Source organism: Amborella trichopoda, chromosome 2 (genome assembly GCF_054954075.1).
Source record: "Amborella trichopoda isolate Santa Cruz 75 chromosome 2, AtrichopodaSantaCruz75HAP2 v2.0, whole genome shotgun sequence".
NCBI lineage: Eukaryota > Viridiplantae > Streptophyta > Magnoliopsida > Amborellales > Amborellaceae > Amborella > Amborella trichopoda.
In genome coordinates this window covers 51497234-51506771 of record NC_142337.1, presented here as the reverse complement: position 1 = coordinate 51506771, position 9538 = coordinate 51497234, and the positions used below count along the sequence as shown (strand labels likewise).

General features: G+C 34.7%; 1 pseudogene; it reads right to left on the bottom strand.

The window, feature by feature from the left end:
• Positions 1–1286: 1286 nt before the first annotated feature.
• Positions 1287–5269, bottom strand: LOC105420451 (ABC transporter G family member 11-like; annotated as a pseudogene).
• Between the last annotated feature and the right edge of the window lie 4269 nt (positions 5270–9538).

The following is a 9538-nucleotide window of genomic DNA, read 5'->3' as shown; positions in this document are numbered from 1 at the left end:
GAGAAAGTACTGAAAAACTTTAATCAGGTGACAAGAAGGGTGGAACAAAGCTTGCCTTAACATGAACAGACAAATAGTTATGCTGAAACTTTTGGGTGCATAACCGGGCTAAGCTCCCTCTAAACATTCATGTCTTGGAATTCCTTCTCAATTCATTTGCGCCATCAATTTGCATTCCATTAGGGTACATGATCATTAGCCCTTCCATACTTGGATTGCAAAGTTTTTAAAAATGCAGGTTTAGGGAGTTTTCAGAAGCCACTAGCCAGCAAAACCTCCATATTTTTCATAACTAGAAGTCTCTAAACACCAGCCATGTAAAATAACATTTTCCCTACAATATGCCTTGCCTTAGTTTATAAAAAGGTTTATAAATAAAGAGTCTCATACTGTAATGTAAGTTCAATTGTAAAATGGCAGTGTGGAACACATGTAAATTGGGTCACCAAATATATCATTAAATAATTTGTGTTTTTGTGTTCATCATGAAGGGATATGCATTATAATATCTTTTTGTATTCCTGCTGAAGGTTATACTTTCACTTGTAGCTTTAATGGATATTATGCATGTCCTTGATTTCTCAAGCTACACAATCTTCAGTATGACATGTATTTACTACTTAGCTTATGAACGCAATCCACATATACTATGCTTCCTGTCCTTAATTTCTTAAGGTGCACAATTTTCAGTATTCACGCATATATGGCATGTATTTACTAGTAAGGTTATGAACGTATACTATGCTCCTGCAGGAGAAAATTCTTCATCCGAAGCTTTGGGATCCACTTTAGAATCTCAAGATGAGTACTTCTCGACCACAAAAAAACAAGAAAAAAGAGGGCAACTTTGAATATCTAAATACCTAGACCTGGTCGTCCAAAAATTGGATGGCATGCCTACATTCCTAGATTGTGATTCTTTTAGGCCAGTCCAGGATGCATATTCAATAGTTTTTGTTTTTTCTTTTGAGGTCAAACCCCCAAACTTTGGGTTCCTACAAGTACTCCTAGTTAGGATTTTACCCAAGGGAAAAAATGTACAATTTGCTCTGTGGGAGCATATATTCGTGCTAGATAGGTTATTTGCCCTTTATTTCATTTTATCTGTATTAATCAAAGATGAAAACCAGATTCATTTTGTAGACAGCAACGGCTGGCGAAGACACATAATTCTAACGTGAAGTCCTGCCCAAGGAGCTGATGATGCTCTATTGTTATACAAATGAACACACATATGGTGCCCTTTCTCTGTTAATTGGTCATCCCAAAAGATAGCTATAGGTCCATCATGGCTGAAAGATTGTTATGAATTTTTTTATTTTACTTTATAGAATCAAATTATGGTTGGGAATTAATAATTTTTATCGATGAGAAAAAAATACTACCATTTGGACCCTGTATATAACTCTGTTCAATAGAGGCTTGCAAATATTCAATATTGCATTACGCTCATATGTTCTCCCTCTCTCTTGCTCTCTCTCAGACTTTCACACACATGTATGTATGTATGTCTACTGAGAATAGAGATACTGAATCTTTAAAATTTCCTTCACAACTTACTCCTCTTGAGGTATCCTGTGATACTGGGTGCTTGCCCTCACGAGTACTGATCACCCGACGAACAAGAAGCGGTATATGAACAACATGACAAACATAGCACAGAGATTCAACCATTTAGATCTCTTTGAGTCTATCTGAAACATATACTGAAGAATCTCATCGCTGCTCATCCTTGGAAGATTTGCTGCTGAATTATCAAATACGTGGCCTTTAAGATCATTCTGGTACAGTCCCTAGATTCCAGAAGTCAATGAATACTAGTTTGACTCTTCCTCTTTAAAGTATGACTTCACTAGCATTATGTTATAGTCTCTCCTTATCATGCATGTGTATGTGTGTGATAAATGGATACATCTTTTACCTTACCTGTAATGCCCAAAAGTGAAAACTGATGAATGTTATAGGGTATCACAAAATAGGCTTTGGAATGTTACTTTGAAGCCTGAAGTAACCTGAAACTAGAATGAAAGCTCCCTGTTGCATGAAGAAAACTGGAACATGTTAGCTCCATAAAACATAATGTTAAAACTTAATGTGTGTGTGTCTGTATTATGTGTATATTTCAGTTTACGGAAAGGGTAAGTGTAGCAGTCATGGCCCTTGTATGCTATATACTCCCTTGTGTCAGGACATATGTTACCTGGATACATGCTGACATAATTATGCCCGTGAAAAAGCTGGGGACAATGCTAGATATGACCATCATAAGGCTTTCTGCTATTGAAACACTGGCAAAAAGGAACAAGAGAAAGTAGATGTAATGGATAAAGCCTGAATGGAGGCCAGCCATCCAAATAGCAAATGCTCCCTGATAAGAAGCTTATCAATATCAGAAATGGTGTGGATGAGAGAGTGTTCCCAATAATAAAGGATATGACACCATAGTGCCCATTTTGCTTCTCTCGTTCGAATACCTGAAAGTTTCTATCAGAGGATTAGAGCACTGTACATAACTAATGAAAGAAACAAAATTTTAGTCAAGAAAAAGGTTACAATAGGTGCATGGTAGCCACTCTATGTTGGCCACCAAGGGCATTAGACATGAGAAACAGAGACATCAGTAACGCTTAATTTTCAAAAGAATTAGAAGTACAACTCAAGGTCGTGACTGATCAAATGCTATTTTTTTTTTTCTCAACTAAGTAGGGCTGTACATTAAAATTCAATAGTAAATACTAAAAAAAAAAATCATATGAAATTCTTTATGCTGACGGAATATTTTGACTGACCTTCATATCTTCGCCAAATGATGGAAATCCTCCAATAGACATGAAAGTGATAATGTATAAGATGAATGAAATGCTCGAAGTTCGGGCCTGCTGCAGTTGCCATGATTTGTTAGATTGGTTTGGATAAATAGTTGTCAAAACTGAGGAAGCTATTATGCAACACCATCTCTTATAGTCATAGGGGTTGAGAATTTTTCTTAGGATTGGTTGTGTTTCTGTTTGGGCATACATAAGAGGCTGCAGTTCCATGTTTCATTTGCGGAGTGATCTTTCATGCAGATTTCTGAATTCATCTATTACTTAATCCAGTCATAAAGTTAGTATATATATATATATATATATATATATATATATATATATATATATATATATATATATATATATATATATATCAGTTTCATTATTGAGAGCGAACTTGCCAAAGAGAAGCTAAAAGACTAAGATACTGTATGTAGGGGCAGACTGGTTAAATCAAACAAAGTTTGAGGCAGTTGACTAGTTTGAAAAGAGAGGTTGTTTTCTTCATTTTTGAGAAAAACTAGAGAATATTTTTTAGGAGATATTTGCAGTGAGATTTTAAGGAGACAAACAGGGATTGAGAATGTCCAAGCAGAAGAGTTAAAATCAAAGAAAGTTTTAAGGCAGTCGACTAGTTTGAAAAGACAGGTTGTTACGTTCATTTTTAAGAAAAACTAGAGGGACAAACTTTTAAGGAGATACTTGCATCGAGATTTTAAGGAGACAATTAGAGATTGAGAATATCCGTTACTGGGTTGCTTCAATAAATTCCATAGAAGCATGGATCAGGATAAGACCAAAAGATGAATAAGAATTTAGTGCACTTCTAGAGTATGATATAAGAACCATAAATCAGCACAAAAGAAATGTAAAATCAGTAAGTACGATCACAAATTACATAAAAAACTGAAGATTATGTTGGGTATTCAGAAAAAAGATCAAATCTAGTATAGGTGAATAACATATATAGTTGTTACCATATGCTTATTGGTACTTATCATAATAGAGGTGTGGCCTTTTCCCACATTGAAGTATATCATCCCAATGGCAATTGTGACAATGATGTAGCATGTGAGCCTCAACCAATAATAGCCAATATCTCTGTACATGTTGAAGAAAGATCCTCTGGTTAAGATGAAGCACTGCATTAGACAACTAGCTTCACTTCCTCTTGATTCTAGTGCACTCCTTTTCTGCACCAAATTTGAGGAAAGATAATCGTTTAGAGAACAATAGTTGCCTAAAAAAAAGAAATTTGCATTGATCTATTTGGGTGGAAATATCAAAATAACATGTGTAACACCTACATAAATTGATCAGATGCTTGTGAAACTTTGAACCCTAAAAAGGTGAGCATTGTCCTATATTTTTGTTCCTAAATAAATATCTGAGCCCCTGGTATTTAAAATACCAGATAACTGAAGGAAGTAACATGCCTTGAGCAAGCAGCTGGCATGAAATGATCATATAGAGAAATTTTGACAGCTACAAGCTCTATTCTGAAATTCCAAGTTTTCATAGCTCCTGTAATATTTATGTAGGTATTCTGGCCTTATGTTGTTTTTTTTGCTTTCAATTGTTAAGTAAGATGGGATTTAAACTTTAAATTTGCATTGCAACACTTATGGCTTGGCCTACAAGCCCTGAAGCAAAACCTAATGTAGTACTTTAGCCAGCCTAATTTGGGGTGGTTCTTATATTAGACGTTCCAATGATACCAATCATCATCATCATCTGAGCCTTATCCCAATTATTTGAGGCCACTACAAGAATCACGTTCCACCATGAGTAATGCCCTCAGTCAGACCATAAGTCAGCATATCGCTTCTCACTACTTTCATCCATATCTCTTCTAACTACTTCCTTTTATGTTCTTTTGGGTCTTCCCCTTACCCTTTAGAGCCTTCTACTTAAACCAAATCGTCCTTTCTAACCGGTGTTGTATTAGGTCTACAATTAACATGATCAGCCCATTTAAGCTTACTTTTCACCCCTAAGTTTCCTCGTACTTATTCATTCTGAATTCTGTCCTTTCTTTTTACCACTCATCTATCTCAACATCCTCATCTCAGCTACACAGCCTATGAATATGTTGTTTTTTAACAGCCCAATGTTTTCCCATAAAGCATGACTGTTCTTATAGCATCCTATAGAACTTCCCATATATTTTATTTATTTTTTCTTTTTAAAATTTTGGTTTGTGTATACTAGTACAATGAATTCCTTGTACGTTTTGTTTAACCAAATTAAAACATTGAGCTTATACTCACCTGGCAAAAGAGGAATAAAAAAGGTTGCTTTACCTCTTTGTTTATCTTGATTACAATCTCTTTTGCAGCCATACAATACTGAGAATTGCTGTAAGAGTTCATTAGCATGGTGATCGCTTCACCAATAGTTGTTTCCGCTGTGGGCCCTTTGAATCCGTCCAACCTGAGTCGCACATTCAAGTATTCAACCATTTATCTACGTGCTCATAAGCAAAAATATAAATCTTTGTACCAACAATCTGGTATAAAATCTTCAGTGGAACTTCATTAGATTTAATTTGATTTATATAAAAATATTCACTAAATAGTTTCAAAGTTAATGAATAGTAATATACATGGAATTCCAGCCGTCAGATCTTCATCAGGTGGAAATTTTAATTTTTTTTTATAAAAATCGGATCATGATGAAATTTTGGACATATATACTTGACACCAGCGTGCACTATATAAAAATATAAAACAAATACTCTCAAGAATTTAAAACGGCCAAATCACCCCCATCATTTTCAAGGACATTTTGGTCATTATATGTTTTAGAAAATATTTTTTTTATATTTTTTTCTGTGCATCGTTTTTTTTAGTATACATGCCCAAAATTTTATCACTATCCAATTTCCAGAAAAAAATTACAATTTAGATAGTGATATATATTTTGGACCATCCGATGAAGATCTGACTGCTAGGATTCCACCTATATTACTATTCATTATAGGTGTCAAGCTTGTTGGGAGCTTTTTTCATATATATATATATATATATATATATATATATATATATATATATATATATATATATATATATATATATATATATATATATATATATATATATATATAAGGTTTGTCTAGAGTTAACAACCCCTCAAAATACAAAAGTTCAAGTTAGTTTACCATTAAGTAAAGGCAATTTTGAAATTTTTACAAAACTACAATGGTATTTTGAAAGTTAGTGTCTTGGAACTTTGTTTGTAGAGTGCCATTATCCTTTAGTTAAAATTTCAATTTTACCCCTTATAGAGATGACAAAAATACCCTTCGTCTTGTAATAATATTTACAAATTTGCCCCACAAAAGTAACTTTTTTTAAAAAGTAGACAACAAAATTAAAAAATTCACCCTTCATAACTCTCTCTATCTTGAACATTTGTAATTTGAAAAGTTGTGAAGTTTAGAATATCATATATATATATATATATATATATATAAAACACTATGCAACGCCTTTAGGCGAAAATGAATAGTGATTTTGCCTACCCCATCACCGTCCAAAGTTCATCGTGCAGTCACGATTGTACAGTAGTGTTTCATTTTTCATTTTTTTTTACAAATCAGAATGACTTGAAATTGGAGGGTATGTACATCTTATTGAGGTGCATCTAATAAAAATATAAAAAAAATTATCCTTGAAAAACAAATTGACCAAAATATCCCCAAAAAGTTTAGGGGGTATTTTGGTCAATTTTTTCTATGTAAAATATATTTTTATATTTTTTCGAAGATTCCCCTATTTTTGATAAATACACGCTCCAAATTTCAGATCATTCTACCGGACAATCGTGACTGCGCGATGAACTTTATACGGTAATAAGAGTAGGTGAAATTACTTTTCATTTTCATCTATAGGTGTTGCGTAGTGTTTTTCTATATATATATATATATATATATATATATATATATAAAGTGCCTCCCATACTTGTCTAGAAATCAATGTTCTAGAAGGCAGAAGAAGGAGGCTCCTAGATGGCCAGGACGTCTTGGCTGTTTGGGCACTTCTTGACGTGGCCCAAGAAAAGGGCGTTTGGGGGACGGTGGGTGCTTCTACCATGACGCCCTATTTTTAGAGAGAGAGAAAAGTGCACAACAAAATAAAAACATGTAATGCTTTTTCTCTCTCTCTCATACTTCAGCATGCATACAAAATATACTCTCTTATACACAATGCACACATACACCGAGTACAGCGCACATGTGCAGGCACCTGCATACACACACACAAAGCAACCTAGGCAGGTGCCTTGGCCAAGGTGCTAGGAGCATCCAAAGTGGCCTGCCCTGGCCCGGGCGGCATGCCAAGGCCTTTCCTCACTTTCAAGTGCTACCCTTTAACACTGCTAGAAATGACCAGAGCATACCCAATCATATAAGATACTATTAATTTTTCAATGTCAAGGGCCTCTAACATATGACCATTTCAAAGAAGATTGCAAAATTAGAATATGACCATATGATTGAATTATTATGCCTTCCAATTATTTCTTTCCCGTGTCTATAATAATATTTACTTTTTTTTCCTGTTATTTCTTTTACTGCATGTGTTGCAATCTTGCATGTCTCCGAAGCCGGGCCAAAAATAAATAGTCCTCCCTCCAGAGAGCAAGTATAAGCTGTCAAAGAGCTAAAAAATTTCAATACTTGGCTGATGCACTGAGGCTACAATGGTGCAACCTTCCCTTGCTAAATTATGGAGCTTCCCCATCACAAAAAGGGCTGTTGAACTGAGGTTTAAAAACTCAAGTTAGAGAATCCTGACCATGGAACCGGGAGACTAACTGAATGCTTTCTGAAATACACCATAGATTGGATTATGTTGTTTGTGTTGAAAAAATCCATGAAAATGAAGAGGAGAGATGAAATGAGAAGTAGGACATTGAATTATATGTTAAGGGACAAACTTGAGTATGACTAGATATGACAGGACCAAAAATGAAATAAACTGTAAATGATGTGAATAAAGGAGAAAGCAGACAATTAGGAGAAAGAGGGTAGTTTCCTCACTTTTGAAAATCCCTGGTACATAGAATGCACTGGATCCACTGCGAGGATATTGGGTCCTCAGTGTTTTAACTGGTTCGTGTTATAGAAGTACACATCAAAGTTTCACATTCAAATAGGAAAACAGTCAAACTGAAACTCTGCTCTTTATCCCATATAATATGCATCAAAATAAAACATTTTTTTTGACAATCAAATAAATAAGAAATAAATTTTTATTTAAAAAATAAATAAATAAAAAATAAAATAAAACATGACCCCCTCTCTTTCTTTCTCTCATGAAAATCCTGGTCCTCTTGCTCTTTCTAGCCTTCAATAAAAGTTAGATAATTCTCGGTACCACAAAGAGTATTCTACCAATGACCACAGATGGAGCTATAGCCACAATCATTCAGTCCTTAAGTTAGAGGAGCTCTGACCAAGTCCACCTGTCTAATCTGCTTGTGGGTTCATCAAGAAACAGAAGTTTGGGCTTCGTGAGTATTTCCAAAGCTATGCTCAGCCTCCTCTTTTCACCCCCACTTATTCCTTTTTAAAACCAACTCCCAACCATAGTATCTGCACAATCTTGAAGACCCATTTCAGTGATGGAGCTCTCAACAAGAGCTTCCTTTTCCTGCAATCGTATACTGTTGGGAAGACGAAGACAAGCTGTGAATAGTATGGTTTCTCTGATTGTTAAGGTACCCATCAATTGATCTTCTTGTTTCACATAAGCCTGTAATTCTGATCATTAGTCACAACCTGTCTGAATCTTTTGGGGGTTCAATTTCTTGGTGTGAAGAGTCTCAGGTTCCTCTGAAGAGTTAGATACATGGACGGTTAAAAAAATGGACTTAAAAAAATGGACTCAAATATTAGAAATAGTACATCTTGTAATGCATTATCTAGTCAATTTTCAAGATTTTCAAGTGTTCATCGATCTACCAGCCTCTTTGATCAATCAGACTATTGATTGAAGCTTTAGTTAGTCTGGTCTAAAGCAAAAAATGTTAGGTTTGATGATGGATAGATCAACACACTTATATTTCCTCAAAAAAAGGATGGCACTATGGTTTTTGGGAAAAAAAAAGGGAAAATGGTTTCTTTTTGGAGAACAAGCAAGAAACCCTGGTAGCTGACATAATACTCATCCACTGGGTTACCCTTTGAGGGCATGGGAAAGAATCTGATCTCCAGGAAGGAGACAGGTCCCCAAGAGAGAGACATGGCTTCTTAGAAAAATGGAAGTCTTTTTTTTTGTTTTTCAACAATTAGAAAGTGGAAGTCTCTTGATCACTCTAGAGGTTCTCTTTCCAAAGATAGTGTAGCATGAAAACGGAAGTTGATTGGTGGTGTTTCAGCCAGGTAAGCTGGGGTAAGATAGTGAGGAGTTTTGCGAATGTTTGGAGAGAGGTATATATCTCTTGTAAAAAAAAACTGTAATCTTCATCGTGATAGTGAATTTTGTCTTGTTGAAACTATGGACGTGGTATACTTGATGTGAACCATATAAACATTTGTGTTATTGTGGTTTTTTTTTTACTCCCATACTTGATTTATGATTATAATCCTTTATTTCATATTTAACTAATTATTTGCATATCTTGGGTAGGATGGTTCTTAGTTCCCAAGTGGGGGGTCTTTTAAAAAAAAACCAATGTTTAGGAAAAGTAGTTATAATCAATTTATAACTAGTTTGACAAGTCAG